This window comes from Prionailurus viverrinus, chromosome C2 (genome assembly GCF_022837055.1).
Source record: "Prionailurus viverrinus isolate Anna chromosome C2, UM_Priviv_1.0, whole genome shotgun sequence".
Taxonomy (NCBI): Eukaryota; Metazoa; Chordata; class Mammalia; order Carnivora; family Felidae; genus Prionailurus; species Prionailurus viverrinus.
Window position 1 is genome coordinate 12,669,698 of NC_062569.1, and position 19,781 is coordinate 12,689,478.

Genomic DNA, 19,781 nt, shown 5'->3' on the forward strand with positions numbered 1-19,781 from the left:
ATACATCAAAATGAGTAGTGGTTATTAAGGAAAGCCCTTTTGAAATATTTTTTTTATTTCCTTCTGGTACCTTCATTCATTCGTCAAATATTTATTGGCCGCTTACTAAGTGTCAGGCTCTGTTTTTGTTTGCTTGTATTGTGTTTTATTTAAAATTAATAACTGAGCAGATAATATGTTTGCTACGCCATCAAGTTGCTTTATTTTCCTTCGTTTTCTTGAGACCACTATTATGCTGGTTTTTCATGAAGACTTCACTATACATACTTTTTTGTTTTGTTTTGTTTTGCTTGTGAAGTAACACCATTAATTGAATTAGCCAAACGAAACCCCAGATGAGATTTTTAAAATTCTAGATGAATACATATGAAACTGGGATAACTACAAATATAGTCCTTCCTATAAATATTCCTGTGACTTATGTATATATGTTTGCAATAATAAATCTGATGAGGAAAACTTAAGACTTGCAAATTCTCCATCTAACTCAGCACAGTATTTTAGGGTTCAAAACACTAAGCCCTCAGTGAGGGTGGGGGGGCTCAGACACTCAAAAGAATAGCGGCTATGAAAGGACACCGGCCCCCTTATCCCTCCCTCCGCCATGCCCTTGAAGGGGACTGGATGGATCCCGCTCAGGGTGTCTCTATCCACCTCAGAGCAAGACCACGTTACAACACATCACATAATAGACACTGTATTAATCGCTTAGAACAGCAGGTCTCAACTGGGGGCCTGTAGATCGAATTCAGGGGTGTTTGTTAACTTGGTTGGAAGAAAATCATCTCTTAATTTTTGCTAATCTCAAACTGATACTTAGTACTTCCCTCAATTATGAGTGCTGTTAAGAAGTCACAGTAGTATTTGCAGTATCTATGACTTTGTCACAGGTATTTTTATATTACATTATAACTGTTGCAGATATTCCCAAGTAGAGTTGACATTTATCGCTACTTCAATATTATGAGAGGATTAGCCCTGCCTCTCGATCTAATGATTCAACGCATGAATATAAAACATATATATCACTATATTTCACATTCCCCCCTCTCAGCTTTACCAAGATATAATTGACAAATAAAATTGTAAGATATTTAAAATGTAAAACATGATGATTTGATATATGTATATATTGTGAAATTAGATTAATTAACTAAATTAATTAACACATTCCCCATCTCACAAATTTACTTGTGTGTGTGTGTCTGTGTGTGTGCGTGTGTGTGTGTGTGTGTGTGTGTGTGTGTGTGAGAGAGAGAGAGAGAGAGAGAGAGAGAGAGAGATCATTTAAATTTTCCCTCAGCATAACACTCTCTAAATGAAATAAGTCATACAGAGAAAGACAGATACCATATGTTTTCACTCTTATGTGGATCCCGAGAAACTTAACAGAAGACCATGGGGGAGGGGAGGGAAAAAAAAAAAGAGAGAGAGAGAGAGGGAAGGAGCCAAAGCATAAGAGACTCTTGAAAACTGAGAACAAACTGAGGGTAGATGGGGGGTGAGAGGGAGGGGAGGGTGGGTGATGGGTATTGAGGAGGGCATCTTTTGGGATGAGCATTGGGTGTTGTATGGAAACCAAGTTGACAATAAATTTCATGTAAAAAAATAAAAAAATAAAAAGATAAATAAACTTCACAAAAATAAATAAATTTGCCCTCAGCAAATTTCAACCACACAATATAGGTTATTAACTATAGTCACCATGTTATGCGTTAGATCCTTATACTTTGTTCATCTTATAACTGATCATTTGTACCCATTTATCAAGCTCTCCCTATTTCCCCCACCCCTCAGCCCCTGGCAACCATTGTTCTACTCTGTTTCTATGGGCTAGACGTTTTTTTCTGAAAGATTCTACATGCAAGGGATACTATGAAGTACCTGACATTCTCTGTCTGACTTATTTGACTTAACATAATGCTGTCTGAGTTTATATCTTATAAGAGTTTAGTAACATTCTTTTCCATACGGCTGTCCAGTTTTCCCAACATCATTTATTAAAGACACTCTTATTTCTTTTGGGTGTTTTTGGCTCCTTTGTCATAAGTTGACTCAGTTTGTTTCTAGGCTCTCTCTTCTGTTCCATTGATCCATGTGTCTGTTTTTGTGCCAATACCCTTCTGTTTTGATTATTGTCTTTTGTAATATAGTTTGAAATCAAAAGGGTAATGCTTCCATTTTCGTTATTTCTCAAAACTGTTTTAGCTAGTTGGAGTATTTTGTGTCTCCATAAAATTTGAGTATTATTTATTTTTGTGAAAAATACCATTTTGATAGGGATTGCATTGAGCCAATAGATTGTTTGGGTAGTATGGACATGTAAACAGTATTAATTCTTCCAATCCAAGAACACAGACCATCTTTCCATTTAGTTGTATCTTCTTCAATTTTTTCCTCCGTGCCTTAAAGTTTTCACTGAGCAGATTTTTCAACTTACTTGAATTTATTCATAAATATTTTTTTTGATGCTGTTATAAATGGGGTTATTGTCTTAATTTCTATTTCTGATAGTTTATTGTTGATATATAGAAATGCAAATAATTTTTATATATTTATTGTGCAACCATTTTTGTGTGGAGTCTTTTGGTTTTTTTTTTAATTTTTTTAACTTTTTTAAATTTACATACAAGTTAGTTAGCATATAGTGCAACAATGATTTCGGGAGCAGATTCCTTAATGCCCCTTACCCATGTAGCCCATTCCCCCCTTCCCACAACCCCTCCAGCAACCCTCTGTTTGTTCTCCATATTTATAAGTATCTTATGTTTTGTTCCCTTCCTGTTTTTATATTATTTTTGCTTCCCTTCTTTATGTTCATCTGTTCTGTGTGTTAAAGCCCTCATATGAGTGAAGTAATATGATATTTGTCTTTCTCTGACTGACTAATTTCACCTAGCATAATACCCTCTAGTTCCATCCATGTAGTTGCAAATGACAAGATTTCATTCTTTTTGATTGCCAAGTAATACTCCATTGTATATACACACCACATCTTCTTTATCCATTCATCCATCAATGGACATTTGGGCTCTTTCCATACTATGGCTATCGTTGATAGTGCTGCTATAAACATGGGGGTTCATGTGCCCCTTTAAAACAGCATACCTGTCTCCCTTGGATAAGTGGCTAGTAGTGCAATTGCTGGGTCATAGGGTAGTTCTATTTTTAGTTTTTTGATGAACCTCCATACTGTTTTCCAGAGTGCCTGCACCAGTTTGCATTCCCAACAGCAATGCAAAAGAGATCCTCTTTCTCTGCATCCTTGCCAACATCTGTTGTTGCCTGAGTTGTTAATGTTAGCCAGTCTAACAGGTGTGAGATGGTATCTCATTGTGGTTTTGATTTCTATTTCCCTGATGATGAGTGATGGTGAGCATTTTTTCATGTGTCTGTCAGTTGGCCATATGGATGTCTTCCTTGGAGAAGTGTCTATTAATGTCTTTTGCCCATTTCTTCACTGGATTATTTGTTTTTTGGGTGTTGAGTTTCATGAGTTCTTTATACATTTTGGATACTAACACTTTATTTGATATGTCGTTTGCAAATATCTTCCATTCGGTTGGTTGCCTTTTAGTTTTGCTGATTGTTTCCTTTGCTGTGCAGAAGCTTTTTATTTTGATGAGGTCCCAATAGTTCATTTTTGCTTTTTTTCCCTTGCCTTTGGAGACATGTTGAGTAAGAAGTTGCCGTGGCCAAGATCAAAGAGGTTTTTGCCTGCTTTCTCCTCGAGGATTTTGATGGCTTCCTGTCTTACATTGAGGTCTTTTATCCATTTTGAGTTTATTTTTGTGTACAGTGTAAGAAAGTGGTCCAGGTTCATTCTTCCGCATGTCACTGTCCAGTTTTCCCAGCACCCCTTGCTGAAGTGACTGCCTTTATTCCATTGGATATTCTTTCCTGCTTTGTCAAAGATTAGTTGGCCATACATTTGTGGGTCCATTTCTGGGTTCTCCATTCTGTTCCATTGATCTGAGTGTCTGTTATTGTGCCAGTACCATACTGTCTTGATGAATACAGCTTTGTAGTACAGTTTAAAGTCCAGGATTGTGATGCCTCCTGTTTTGGTTTTCTTTTTCAAGATTGCTTTGGCTATTTGGGGTCTTTTCTTGTTCTTTTTTTTTTAATTTTAATGTTTTATTTATTTTTGAGACAGAGACAGAGCATGAGCAGGGGAGGGACAGAAAGAGAGGGAGACACAGAATCCGAAGCAGGCTCCAGGCTCCGAGCGGTCAGCACAGAGCCCGACGCGGGGCTCGAACTCACGAACTGCAAGATCATGACCTGAGTCGAAGTCGGATGCTTAACCGACCGAGCCACTCAGGCGCCCCTCTTTTCTGGTTCTATACAAATTGTAGGATTGTTTGTTTTAGCTATGTGAAGAATGCTGGTGTTATTTTCATAGGGGCTGAATTGAATACGTAGAGTGCTTTGGGTAGTATTGACATTTTAACAATATTTGTTCTTCCTATCCAGGAGCATGGAATATTTTTCCTTTTTTTGTGTGTGTCTTCTTCAGTTTCTTTCATGAGCTTTCTATAGTTTTCAGTGTATAGATTTTTCACCTCTTTAGATTTATTCCTAGGTATTTTATGGTTTTGGTGCAGTTGTGCATGAGATTGATTCCTTGATTTCTCTTTCTGTCACTTCATTGTTGGTGTATAGGAATGCAACTGATTTCTGTGCATTGATTTTATATCCTGCAACATTGCTGAATTCATGAATCAGTACTGGCAGTTTTTCGGTGGGATCTTTGGGTTTTCCATATAGAATATCATGTCATTTGTGAAGAGTGAAAGTTTGACCTCCTCCTGGCCGAACTGGATGCCTATTATTTCTTTGTGTTGTCTGATTGCTGAGGCTAAGACATCCAATACTATGTTGAATAACAGTGGCAAGACTGGACATCCCTGTCTTGTTCCTGACCTAGGGGGAAAGCTCTCAGTTTTTCCGCATTGAGGATGACATTAGTGTTGGGTCTTTCATATATGTCTGTTATGATCTTGAGGTATAGTACTTCTATCCCTACTTTCTTGAGGGTTTTTATCAAGAAAGGATGTTGTATTTTGTCAAATTCTTTCTATATATCTATTGAGAGGATCATATGGTTCTTGTCCTTTCTTTTATTGATGTGATGAATCACATTGATTGTTTTGCGAATATTGAACCAGCCCTGCATCCCAGGTATAAATCCCACTTGGTTGTGGTGAATAATTTTTTTTTTTAAGATAACCAGTCTACTGATTGTTTTATTTTTATTTTTTTGAAATTTATTGTCAAATTGGTTTCCATACAACACCCAGTGCTCATCCCAAAAGGTGCCCTCCTCAATACCCATCACCCCCCCTCCCCCCTTCCCACCCTTCATCAGCCTTCAGTTTGTTCTAAGTTTTTAAGAGTCTCTTATGCTTTGGCTCTCTCCCACTCTAACCTCTTTTTTTTTTCCTTCCCCTCCCCCATGGGTTTCTGTTAAGTTTCTCAGGATCCACATAAGAGTGAAAACATATGGTATCTGTCTTTTCTCTGTATGGCTTATTTCACTTAGCATCACACTCTCCAGTTCCATCCACGTTGCTACAAAGGCCATATTTCATTCTTTCTCATTGTCACGTAGTACTCCATTGTGTATATAAACCACAATTTCTTCATCCATTCATCAGTTGATGGACATTTAGGCTCTTTCCATAATTTGGCTATTGTTGAGAGTGCTGCTATAAACATTGGGGTTCAAGTGCCTCTATGCATCAGTACTCCTGTATCCCTTGGGTAAATTCCTAGCAGTGCTACTGCTGGGTCATAGGGTAGGTCTATTTTTAATTTTTTGAGGAACCTCCACGCTGTTTTCCAGAGTGGCTGCACCAATTTGCATTCCTACCAACAGTGCAAGAGGGTTCCCATGTCTCCACATCCTCTCCAGCAACTATAGTCTCCTGATTTGTTCATTTTGGCCACTCTGACTGGCATGAGGTGATATCTGAGTGTGGTTTTGATTTGTATTTCCCTGATGAGGTGCGATGTTGAACATCTTTTCATGTGCCTGTTGGCCATCCGGATGTCTTCTTTAGAGAAGTGTCTGTTCATGTTTTCTGCCCACTTCTTCACTGGATTATTTGTTTTTCGGATGTGGAGTTTGGTGAGCTCTTTATAGATTTTGGATACTAGCCGTTTGTCTGATATGTCATTTGCATAATTTTTTAATGTATTGTTGTATCGGTTGGCTAATATCTTGTTGAGGATTTTTGCATCCATGTTCATCAGGGAAATTGGCCTATAGTTCTCCTTTTTAGTGGGGTCTCTGTCTGGTTTTGGAATCAAGGTAAAATGGCTCCATAGAATGAGTTTGGAAGTTTTTCTTCCATTTCTATTTTTTGGAACAGCTTCAAGAGAATAGGTGTTAATTCTTCCTTAAAAGTTTGGTAGAATTCTCCTGGAAAGCCATCTGGCCCTGGACTCTTGTTTTGAGAGATTGTTTGTTACTAATTCGATTTCCTTACTGGTTGTGGGTCTGTTAAATTTTCTATTTCTTCCTGTTTCGATTTTGGTAGTGTATATGTTTCTAGGAATTTGTCCATATCTTCCATATTGCCCATTTTATTGGCGCATAATTGCTCATAATATTCTTTTATTACTGTTTTTATTTTTTTTTTCAACTTTTTTTTTTATGTTATTATTTTTGGGGCAGAGAGAGACAGAGCATGAACAGGGGAGGGGCAGAGAGAGAGGGAGACACAGAATCGGAAACAGGCTCCAGGCTCCGAGCCATCAGCCCAGAGCCCGATGCGGGGCTCGAACCCCCGGACCGCGAGATCGTGACCTGGCTGAAGTCGGACGCTTAACCGACTGCGCCACCCAGGCGCCCCTGATGTTGTTCCTTTTTAATGAGTCACTGATTTCTCTAATTCTTAAATCATGCCCTTTTGCCTTAGGCTCCCTCTTTTTTTTCTGCTTCATTATTCTCCATAAGTTTGTCCTCTGTATTATTGAATCTCTGTTCTGCCTCATGCATCCTTACCACTGTGGCATCCATTCAAGATTGCAGCTCAGTTATAGCATTTTTTATTTCATCCTGACTAGCTTTTACTTCTTTTATCTTTGCAGCAAGGGATTCTAATCTATTTTTGACTCCAGCTAGTATTCTTATTATTGTGATTCTAAATTCTGGTTCAGACGTCTTACTTGTATCTGTGTTGGTTAAATCCCTGGCTGTCGTTTCTTCCTCCTCTTTCTTTTGTGGTGAATTCCTTCATTTCATCGTTTTGAAGCGAGAAAAGGAATTAATGAGGTAAAAATATTTTAACTAACATTAAAGAATTAAAATTAAAAAAATATTAAAAATTTAAAATTAAAAATAAACACATACACAGACAAAATCGAATAAATGATGCCAGATCCTAGGTGTGTTTTGGTCTGGGTGTTGAAAGGGCCTTGATAGGTTAGAGAAAAAAGGGGAAGTATAGAAAAAAAGAAACAAGGAAATCATTTGAAAATTTGAAAAAATGAATACACTGAAGTAAAATAACATAAAATGATGGAAGTAAAATAAAATTTGAAGAAATTTACACAAAAGTAAAAATTATAGTATAAAACATTAAATAAAAATATTTTTAATAAAAATTGAAAATAATTTTTTTTTCTCTTTCTGTATTCAAGAAATAGAAATGAAAAAGAGAAAAAAGGAAAAAAAGAAAAAAGAAAGAAAATTGAATAGTTGGGCCGGCTAACAGACTGAAATATGACTTAAATAACTTCGTTTTGCCCTAGAAGTCAAAGTATGAAGGTTAATAGTCCATAAACTAAGCAGGCGGAGACTCCTGTTCCTGAAGAGTGAGGTTGGCCCAGTTGCGCAGCACTTGGTGTAATGGCTCCGTTCTCCACTAGATGGCGCTGCTTAGCTTACTAGGGTGGATGGTTGTGGCACTTGTAGGTGTGTATGCGCATGCACAGGAGTGGTGAAAGTGGCGTCACCCAGCTTCCCAGTCTCTAGTATGCGAACTCTGTCCTTCCCCATCTGCAGTCACGCACCTGTTGTTTCAGCTTCTGTCTACTCCCCACTTTTACAAGGTCCATGACAGAGACCCAAGCAGCACCTCCCTCCTGAGTTTTATCTCAGATGCGGCAGTGTTTCCCAACCTCTCACTTCTGAGGGACTGTGGCTTTGACCCGCTCAGACCCTCTGCGGGAGCGTCTCACCAAGCAGTGGCCGGGTGCCGGCCACACCCAGGAACGTTCGAGGGACTGTGCTGCTGCAATGGCCAGAGATGGCGGCTGGGTGCCAGCCCGCCCCAGAACAAGTTCACGTGATTGTGTAGGAGCAGCGTTTCAGGGATTATGGTAAGTCACAGCACACATTTGGCACCTGGCTTCACCTGCAGCAACCTTGTTCTAGCACCAGCTAGTGTGGTTCTTCTCCGGGTCCACTGGAGACTTTTTCTGTGGGAGGGGTCACACAACCTCTACAAGGCGTCCTCCCAACAGGGGAGCGGCCTCTCCCCATGTGGCCCGAGGACTTTGAAGACTTCAGTCTCTGCTCCTGGGGATTCGCCCTTCCCACCAGAGCACCGCCAGGTATCGAGCTGCGGAGTTTCAGACTCTGCGCTCCCCCTGTTTCTAGAGTCTTAATGGAATTTAAACCCTCTCCTTTCTCCTTTCCCCATTTTTAGTTCAGTCCCTGCGGCTGTTTCCACTTTTCCACTTTCTCTCCACCTACTTTTTTGGGGGGGTGCTTTTCCCATATTCTCCCCCCACCCCACCCCCATCTCCGTTCTCTCTCCACAAGCAAAAATGGTTCCCTGCCCTTTGCAGCTTCTCTCTCTCCCCCAGTTCACCTCTGTTGTGCCACATACCTACTGAATTCTGTGGTTCAGGTTGTGCAGATTGTCGTGTTAATCCTCCAGTCAGTTTTCTAGGTGTGTAGGATGGTTTAGTGTTGATCTGGCTGTATTTCATGGGCAGGAGACACAAAAAACTTCCATGCTGTTCTGCCATCTTGGCTCCTCCCCTCTAGGGTTTTCTTATATAATATCATGTTATTTGCAGAGAGAGGCAGTTTTGTTCCTTTCTGATTTGGATGCCTTTTATTTATCTTTCTTGCCTAATTGGTCTGGCTAGGACTTCCAGTACTATTTTGAATAAAAGTGCTAAGAGTGGGCACTTGTTTTGTTCCCGATCTTACAGGGAAAACTTAGTGTTTCACCATTGAGTATGATAGGTGTGGGCTCGCCATACGTGGCCTTTGGTATGTTCAGGTACATTTCCTCTATAACTAGTTTGTTGAGAGTTTTTGTCATGAAAACTTGTAGAATTTTGTCAGATGCCTTTACTGCATCTACTAAGATGATCATATGATTCTTACCCTTCATTTTTTAAATGTAATGTATTACATTTATTGATTTGCATGTGTTGAACTATCCTAGAATAGAATCATCCCTAGAATAAATCGCACTGTTCATGGTTTAGGAAACTTTTACTATGCTGTTGACTTCAGTTTGCTAGTATTTTGTTGAGCATTTTTGGCCTGTAATTTTCTCTTTTTGGAGTGTTCTTGTCTGAGTTTGGTATTAGAATAATGCTGGCCTTGTAAAATGAGTTTGAGAGTGTTCCCTCACCTTCTGTTTCTCAGACGAGTTTGAGAAAGATTAGTATTAGTTCTTTTTACAATGTTTGGTAGAATTCACGTCTCCTTTCCTCTTATCACCATTTTAATGATTGTATCTCAGTATAGTTGGTTTTCTTTATCATCTGTGTTTTATTTTTATTATTTAAAAGCTATTCTTCAGAAGAATTCATAGGTTTTACCAGACTGCTGAAGAGGTCCTTGCATACTTACAAATAATTCAAAAGTAAACACATATATACATACATACATACCTCTGCCTTAGAATAAGACAGAAACCAAAACCATATAGTTAGAAGTCTAAAAGGAAAAGGCGATTTGGCTACTTTTGCTCCCAATATGTGCCATACAGAACCTCGCATGCGATTCTTCAGTGGACTGTGTGGGAGTCACCTGGATCAGCCTGTTAAAATGCTGATTCTGACTCAGCAGGCCTGAGATGGGGCCCAGGAACTTGCATTTCTGAGCTCCTAGTGAAGCTGATCTGCTGATCTGTAGATCACTCTGAGTAGTGAGGCTAAGTTTTAGCAACCTTTATTTTTTTCTCTTTTAAAATGTTTAACCATTCTTCTCTTTCACTCACTTGGTTCTAAGGTATAGAAGGTATTTGTAAAAGCTGATACAGGTTTATGTCATCAAATTTTAGAAATGGTGTTTTCTGACTGGCTAGCCAGATTACAAGCATTTTTCATAACCAGAAGAGCACATATCTGTAAGAAGCTTTGAGCAAATAACTGTACCTCTGGTGCCAATAATTAGCGTGAGGATTGTTAGTACCCTCTTCCTATGGGAAGGGGCTGTAGTCTGGTGGGTTTTCCTGGTGAGGAGTTTCAACAAGAATATAAGGCTGGAGTTGTGTAGCAAAAAGGGTTTTTTAATCCAACTGGATAACCACATCCCTCCCCCACCCTTAGGAAGGTCACAGGATCACAATAGAGGCTTTAAAAATGTTCTGTGTATTGTTCTCCGTTTAGCTAAGCATTGACTTGATCAGGCACATAGGCTTTATGTTGCCACATTTCCTATCATTGGAAACATTTGTGGAGAGGAAAGATCATTATCAAGGCAATCGACCATTGTCACAGGTTAGTGGTCCCCTGTGGCTTTTTCTAAACCTGTCCCTAAGGCTTTGGTTTCCCAAAGCAAATTGGGAAACATCTGGTCTATCCAACCCAATCACCCCATGTAGCATTCACAATTACACTCACTTTTGGCCTCAGCTAATCACTAATTTGTTCATGCAGCAGTCCTGGAAAAAGGGGCCCTGGGGCTTCTCTTCCAATCCAGTCTCTGGACATCTCATTTCTCTGGACATCTCATTTCTCTGGTTGTTCATTAATGCTTTCTGAACTCACTCAACAGTCTAGTCTCATAGGTGGAAGCAATTTGCCTCAAGCAAAAAATATCAGGTGGATTCAGAGTTGAAAACAAGATGGAATTAAACCCCAGAAAGTTAGGGATGGCCTGGGCAAGGGTGGCCATTTTCAAGAATTAACATGAATCATCATCAACTCCTTTTATTCAACCATATCTTCAGTAACTCAAATCTTTTTTTACCACCCCCTCAGCCCAAACGTCATGTCCTGCCACTGTCCATGTGAGCCTAAAGTCCTCTCTGCTACATTCTCTGATTGTTCTAGAACCCTGCTTAAATCTTTTCTAGTCCTCCATGGCCTCCATGAGTAGTTAAAGGCCCTCCCTTAATGGGCATCTAAGACCCTTGGTAATCCAACCTTTCTTACCATTTCTTCTGTTCTACAACTCCAGTCAACCCAAACTGCTCACAGTTCCCCAGATGCCACATGTTCCTATGATCATTTATATCTTTGTCTAGACTGTTCCCTTTGCCTGGAATGTCACCCATGTCCTTAACTGCCTAAGAAATATCTATATCTCTAAGTTAAGGGATGCTTGGTAAAAAACCCTTGTTTGTTTTGGAAAAATTTCCTCATGGCCTTGTCTTATTTGTAATAGCCCTGTATCTCTTATCACAATGCCACACAGGTTGTTCCACTTATAGGACCACTTCGGTAAACTGAGCCACTAGAGCACCTGGCTTGGGTTTTATTCCTCTTATCCCCATATTCTAGCACAGTGCCTTGCACACAAGAGCCACTGCATCAATGCCTGTTAAATGGTTGATTAATTACTTAGCTAATTTATCTTCTCTCCTTATTTCTTTTAACTAACTGAAAAAAATATATAACTCAAAATAGAATGCAAAACGTTGGCATGGCTACAGCTTTATAAAATAAAAGTCGGAGTCATTGCTAACATAATGAAAAGGTGTAGAAATGTTTGTCTGTAATAGGACACCTGAGCAGTGATTTTTCACTCTCTGCCTGACGTTACTAGATAGAAAAATTTCACTTGATCCTCAAACATTATTTACTTTCCCTAAGGTGGCTTGACTCTATGTGTAAATACGCATGTAGAGTTTTGAAGAAGTGAATCTTCTCAGATTATTATTACTTAAATGGTTTTACTAAATATTTTCCTCTATAGTCACAGATAAGAAAGGGTCCCATAGATGAGGGATGGACTTACTTGAGACAAAGAAACCTAACTACCAATGCTGGTCAGAAATGTCCCTTCCTGTGGAGACAGCTCATGGAATTTCCATATTTAAGGCCCCTCATCATTCTGAAAGGTCATTGTCTATTTTGTCTTTAATTTCTTCCTTCTCAGCGTATTGACTCTGTTAAACCAGAGTTCACAGAAAGAAGGAAAGAAAGTTGAGTAAGGAGCGCCCTTTCCTATTGCACCTTTAGCTCAGGAGAAAAGCTCAGAAATTTTGTAAAACAGTGTTTTGATTTGAAACTTCATCTTCTTGGCTACTCTGCAGACATCTGGATTTTACATGGTTAGTTGACCCATGCCAAACCCATCACTTCACATATTCTCTTCCAGGCTCTTCTGGTGTTGCTATTTCTTTCCTTCTCTGTTGCTGTTTATTTATTTCCACAAACCAGTTCTGTAGAGTGTGTCACTTAATTGTCACAATGAAATTACTGTGTGGCAGTAACAAAATGCCACCTAGACAACAAAGGAAATATGTTATCAAATCAACTATTTTAAGGAGTTTTCTCTGGGAAGGGCTGATTTTGCAAATACCTAAAAGGCTTTGAACGCCTATGGACCCTGTGCTAGTTTTGTTACTCAATACATTTTTAAAGAATGGTACCTGTATGCATATCCCACCACGCTTTCTCCTGAGGGATGAACTATTGTCTGTTTGGAGGACAGGAGTGACTATTAAGTTGTTACTTACTCATCTCCCCAGGAAAATAACGTTTGCTTTTATTGCCGTTGGCCCTCCATGAGAGAGTCCGACAGCAAATTTTTAGCAATCCATTTTATGAAGAGCATAACTAGAGAGAACAGAATAGAAACAGAGTGGGTGGCATCATGACCATGAAGGCACTAGAAAGCAGGGCTTAGAAAGGAAGATCAAGGTAACTGGAGTTTCTTTTTCTGATGAACAGGCAAAAGAGAAATGGAACACCATTCAGAGTGGTGCAACAGACTTCTTGGGAAATTGGAAACCTAGGGGAAGAAAACTGTTAATGTATCTAGAATTACTGACACTGAAGGAGAGCAGACTTGACAGTTTTTAATTTGCTTACATGGTGATGCTAGGTTAGAGAGGAATGTAGATCACACAGCCTCTCTTTTCACAGAGGATCCGATGAGAAGAATTTCATCTTGTGCTTCAGTGTAAGAGATTCAGGTCAACTCTTAAGATCTTTCAGGCATTTAGGTTTGCAAGCATCGGGTTAAGGTGGTGAACCATGGCTTTAGAGTTTGCTATCATTTGCAGAGAACAATACAGGAAAAAAGGTAAAAATACTCTGAAGTTTTGGGAAGAAGTAATGCTCTCTTTAGTCTGAGTTGATAAAATGTATCCTACTCAGTGATAAGAAGTGGGAAGAAAAGATATGAGTGTTCTTCTTGGTTGAGAATTCTAGTTGGCTGGTCAAGTGGGTGGTAAGAAGGGAGGGTCCCAAAAGACACCCAAGCTTTGGTCATGGTTGAGTTTCACATGATTCTAGAAATACCTAGAAGTTTGTCTGGAAGGACTTCTGAAATTCCATTTGCCTCTGAGAAATTATTTGAGAGAGAAACGCATATAAATTTGACCCATCAGCCAAAACTGAGTCGTTAGAAATGAAGAGAATATTCCATATAAAGCATGGCAATTACCTCTACTGAGTGTTCCTAGGCCTAAACCTAAAAAGACTTAAGTCTAGAAAAGTGAGATAATATGGATAGGGTAGCAGACAGAGAGAGGACAAATATAAAGGTCTAAGATGTACTTTGATTAAAGTTCCTTTAAGATGTTGGGCCACTGGTAAACTACCTTCAGATCCACATGCCTAAAATGATACAAAATAGGGAGAAACATGTGATCCCTGTTTCTGCACTAAACAGGCCGTGGCTTTAGCACCCTCAGGAATGCAGCACATAGCACCCTAGCATGTTGAGTGTTTTCACAACACCAGAGGTACTTGGTGGAGGTAAGAAGGTGGAGGGGGTCAGTACCAAGAGGGAGGTGATCATAGCATGTGGGTGATGTCAGTCATTCCAGGCTGCTTATCAGGCAGCTGAAGTCCTCACAGCTGACACCAAGGAAGGTCAGAGTTTTGGGGGAAGCACATGTGAGACACCTGGGAAGGTGTCCAAAGTAATTTGAAAATTGTTGCCAATTTGTCAGTAGGTAGGATGGGAGTGAAGCAAAAAGAGTTTCCATTACTCCATTTGTGCCCTGATAGATATATAGATATAGATATAGATATAGATATAGATATAGATATAGATATAGACATAGACATATATCACAAGTTCTAATAATGACAATTCCATGAAATCTTAAGACAGATGATTCTGATGCATCGCAACCAAGTCAGGAAAACAGTAGAGCCAATATTCATGGAGGAGGGAAATGATCAGGCTGGATCATTTTTTGTTATAAATATTATCTATTATCTATATCTATATATGTCAATCATTATATTTTAATGTACTGCATTTTAGATGAATTCTCTCCTCTAACCCTCGTAATAACCTTGCAAATAATTATTGTATCTGTTATGATCCGTTCAGGTATAATTATAGAAGCCCTAGCTAAAAGTGGCATGACATTAAGAATGGTTATTGTGTCATAATAGATGACTGAGAACCAGAAGCCGACTGGAAGAAAGGAGGGGCCAGAGCCGGTGCACTGATTTAAAAATACCATTAAGGACCCAGCGTCCTTCCATGTCTTCATTATGCCATCCTTTGTATATTTGCTTCTTTCTCAGCCTTGTCTGTCATAGTTGCAAGATGGCTGTGGTCCTGGCATCACCATATAGCTACAGTTCCTGGCAAAGAACAGGAGGGTTTCCTTCCGTGTATCTCAGAGCTCTGTAAGCAGGCTTTCCCTCAGAGCCCACAGGATTTCAGTGGGTTGAATGACGTGCTCCGGTGCTAGGTACAAAGAAAGCTGGGAAAGTGAATAATGACATTTTCAAGCTGTACTGCGGGAGCAAGAGTCTGCCGACAAAAAGGGGATTTGAAGGGATGGAGAAGATAAAAAATGTGCCCCAGATAAAAGACCTCCTAAGTGGCTAGGCAGGGTCGTATAATGCACTCCCTACAGAAAGTCAGTATGGGATCCAACCGTCTCATGGAATATCTTGGGGATATAAGGTAACCAAGTATGGCCTAAGACTCAGTTATGCTCTCCTGGTATTTCTTTTTTTAAAAAATTTAAATGTTTAAAAAAAAATAAAAATAAAAAAATTTAAATGTTTATTTATTTTTGAGAGAGAGAATGAGAGGATGAGCAGGGAGTGGCAGAGAGAGAGGGAGACAGAATCTGAAGCAGGCTCCAGGCTCCAAGCTGTCAGCACAGAGAACTATGCGGGGCCTGGACCCACAAACCATGTGATCATGACCTGAGCCTAAGTTGGACGCTTAACCAACCGAGGCACCCAGGTGCCCCCTTCTGGTATTTCTACTATTACACTCTACCCTTGTAGGTCAGCACCAGGCAAGCTTATCAACAAGGCAGAGAGTGAGTTTGCTGCCTGCCCTAACTTCTCTTCCCAGCTTTCCACTTGACATTGGAATATTCCTTTGAGTAAATGGAAAAGTCCATCATTGCCATTCTAAAAACACATTTTAAAAGTCCCTCTTCAACATCAAGGAAGCGTCTTTGATTTTAATACTTCTTCAAGTCTTTCAAAGGTTACAAAAAGGACATTTTGCTAAAGAACTAAAGAGCATCAAAAGCTACCAGAAGAATTTCCTTTGTGAGTGCCATTGTGGATTCCTTAAATCCTCATCACTGCACTTGGAGTGTCCTCTTAGTTCTCAAATGCTCTTTTTGAGCACTGACAATTTGCCAAGACATATCCAAGAGCCGAAAGAAAAAGAGGTGGAAAATCTGGCATCAGTGATAGGGTGTGTACCACTGAGTACTGAGGCACATTCCAAAATCCAGCCCGCATTTAACTGGTAGCACTGCACTCACACCTCACCTTCTCCAACAGTATTATCATCACAAGGCTGAGTCCACTGACACAGTCCAATAACCAGGCAAATAAGGCTTCCAGTTTGGTCGGTGCTGCCATAAACACTCTGGCCATGGAGTAAAATATTGACAGTCAGTCAAAAGAATCAAACTTCTGGATTTGTTAACTGTCACCTGTATTTGGCATTTTAGCTTTAGTCCAGAAAGGTACTCTGACTTAGTAAAGTGAGCATGTGAGAGCTTTCAAGCCCCAAAGAAACCAGTTTCAGTCACTGATAACTCTATGCTGTTGGACCTATCACCCATTATCTCTGAGGATCAGTGTTCTCAGTTGACAAATGAAAATGTTCATGCATTCACAAGAGTTTTGTAAAAATTGAGTGAGATAAATAAGTAAGCAAATATCAGTTTTTATGGCAATAACACAGTAAAAGTTACTTTTCTTTCCCCAGAACACTTTTCCTGTTTTTAAGATTTAACCATCATCCATTCATTTATTGCTTTCCCCTCATTCATTCACTGGATATTTATTAAACATCTGTTCTTGCCAAGTTCAAGGCTGATTTCTGGGTATACAAATAATACACAGTCAGTGCATCGAAGGTCAAAATATAAAAATATATATTTTATATTATATATATTATATAAAATATATATAATATAATATTATATATTTTATATGATATATATAATATAATATTATATATATTTTTTATATAATATATATAATATATATATTATATTTGAATGCCTTATGTAGGACACTTGATCTCCAACTAGCCAAGAGCCCACTATTTCCTATGTTTTACACCCTGGTTCATCTCCCATTTCTTTTATTTTTTTAGACTCTAAAGAGGTTTTTGTGTGTGGCCTGGATGTAAACAATTATTATGACAGAGTGGAAAAAGAATTAAGGGACACAGGTTCAACTTCTTAAAGGAATATTGAGACAGTGTTGCTAACTTTAGAGTAAATGAAATAGTGGGAATGCTCCCAAGTGTATCTTACTGATGGGATTTATTTTGACTTCCTGACATCTAGATACAAATTCTACAAGAGAAAAAAGCAATCACATTCCACCATCTCTGTGAGAAACATCTGTCTGCCTCTAGTACGCAGACACAGGAAAACTTGGCTTGAAATCAAATTTTCAAGATGAATAATTCAAATGTAGTATATTTTGAATGATTTTAACTAGAAAATTCATTAACTGGAAAAGAATTTTAAAGCTATTCTAATATGGGCAGTTCAACCATCCAGCAGCTTTTGTTTACATTTGAATTTTCTTTCATCTGTCTTATATCTTATTTGAACTGCATAGTGATTTTTAAGTGGTTAAAAAAAAAAAAAAAAGACAGAATTTGCCTGGGTGTGGGAAGAGTTTAAATAGGATTCCGAATTCAAAACAGAAATTCATACTGGTCCCGGGTGTCTGTTCTGGCTTAAATATCAATGGGGCCAATTCTGGGGCTGGCAGCCGACTGGCACATCCAGAACAGTGACAGCAATTGCCCTGTTCTCAGCTAGAATAATACTCGGGAAACAGGGGTCCCCTGCATTTCCTTACTTACCAGACCATTTCCCTGCCAGCTTTGCCAACTTCCTTATGTCCACTTTTGCTTATCCTCACATGTGAGTGTGGTTGCTACTTGGAAAGAAAGGGCCGATCGCCAATTATAGTATGTGAAAATTGTTATTATTATGGGGTATTATCACAGAACTTTGCTGTATGTATTTCATTTTTCTTTAAAAGTTAGGTAGGCCTTTGTATACTTAAGTTTCTGAGAAATGGCTAAGTTTCTAAGGTCAGGGATTCTACCTTACACCTCTTATCCTTTTCTTCTCCAATACATTAAATATAGTAGATATTCTATAATATTGGTTTATAAATAAGTTGATGAATGGTAACATTGGAGAAAGCAATGACCAATCTTACACTTTTAATTATAGCTGCCTCTATGGTCATCTTAATGACCTAAGGGAAGCCACTAAAAGCCCAGATCTCTCACTTAAAAAGTCAGGTTCAAAAAAGAAAAAACAGGGATCATAATGTCTACCCCATTCATCACAAAGAGCTGTTGTGAAGATAGTATCAAACAATTGGTGTAAAAGCACAATCACGCTAATAGTGCTACAGAAATGTCATGTGAGCTAGTAATTTTAATAATTATTGACAAAACATGAATTGTTGGCAAACTCTGGCAGAAAATGAGCAGAGAGCATATCTTTTACTGGGGCCACACCACAGGCATGACATTTATGCAATGACTTCCCCAGTGATTTGTCCTCTCTAGGGATAGATTATATAGGCGGTCCCTCCAGCTGGGTTAGCCCTTCAATATATGTTTTATTATGTTTTAAAAGTTGAAAGCTCAGCTTATTCCTGGAAGGATTATCCATAATAATACACAAATAGATCAGATACACAGATCGGGAGGGAAGAAAGCCTTATAGGAGAGACAGACAAAGGCAATATGCCTCAATGGAGGATTACTATGAGGATGAAAAAGTACCCTGAAAATTGACCCTGGAGCCACGTGGTGAGCCTCCCGCAGCTGTCTGCTCAGCCCCCACTAAGCCTGGTTCTCTGGGTCTCCGAGTGACCCACCTCCTTCCCACCAGCTCAAGAGCTCCTTCCCCTCTTGCTTCCGTGCTCTGTCTTTCTCTTTCCCTCCTTTTCTCTCGTACTTGTTCACTCTTTCCTGTTCTTTGGGATCTAGAGGCAGAAAAAAGGTGTTGTCAGAGCACAGTACCTTGTCTCTTTCTCCTCATTTTTGGATCATCATTAACAAGCTGTCAGCTAAATTTCTACACTAGGTGTATCAGTTTCCCAGAGCCATCAGAGCAAATGACCACAAACTGGGTGGCTTAAAACAACAAAGGTTTATTCTCTCATAGTTCTTGAGGCCAGAAGTCCAAAATCAAGTTGTCAACAGTGTGGCACCCCTCTGGGGCCCTCGGGGACAATCCCTTCTTTGTCTCTTCTAGCTTCTGGTGGCTCCAGGCATTCTGTGGCTTATGGCTGCATAACTCCAAACTCTGCATCTCTCTTACATGTTTTTTCCCCCTCTGTTTCTTCTTTATTTCTGACTCTCATTAGGACACTTATTGGGTTTTGGCCCATTTGGTAATCCAGGATGACTTCATCTCGAAATCCTTAACTTAATTATATATGCAAAGACCCTTTTTCCAGAACCTATATTCGTAGGCTCCAGAGACTAGGGTATGGACTCTCTTTTGGGGAGCCACCATTCAATCCTCTATGTTGGCTAAATAACTTAGAAGTGGATTGGAATTCCTCAAAGCCAAGATAAACCTGTTAACTCCTCTATTGCGTATAATAGATAAAGTGCTCGGAACATATATATGGCGGGAAACTACTAACCTTCTTGTAATGAGTATAGATAATTCCTTTACCAACCCTTCTGATAATCTTATTTAGGGGATATTTTGCATATTCAGATATATTAAAAATATTTTCTGGGACAATTAGTAAGGTAGAACCTTGAGTCTCCACAAGCCCATTGGCATTAATAAGGTATTTAGAGAACACAGAGGATTCATTCACTAAAATGAATGCAATTACAGTCCAAGAAACAGCACTGGCTTTCCAAACTCCATTAAGTGGGCAGCATATTTTAGGCAGTAGGA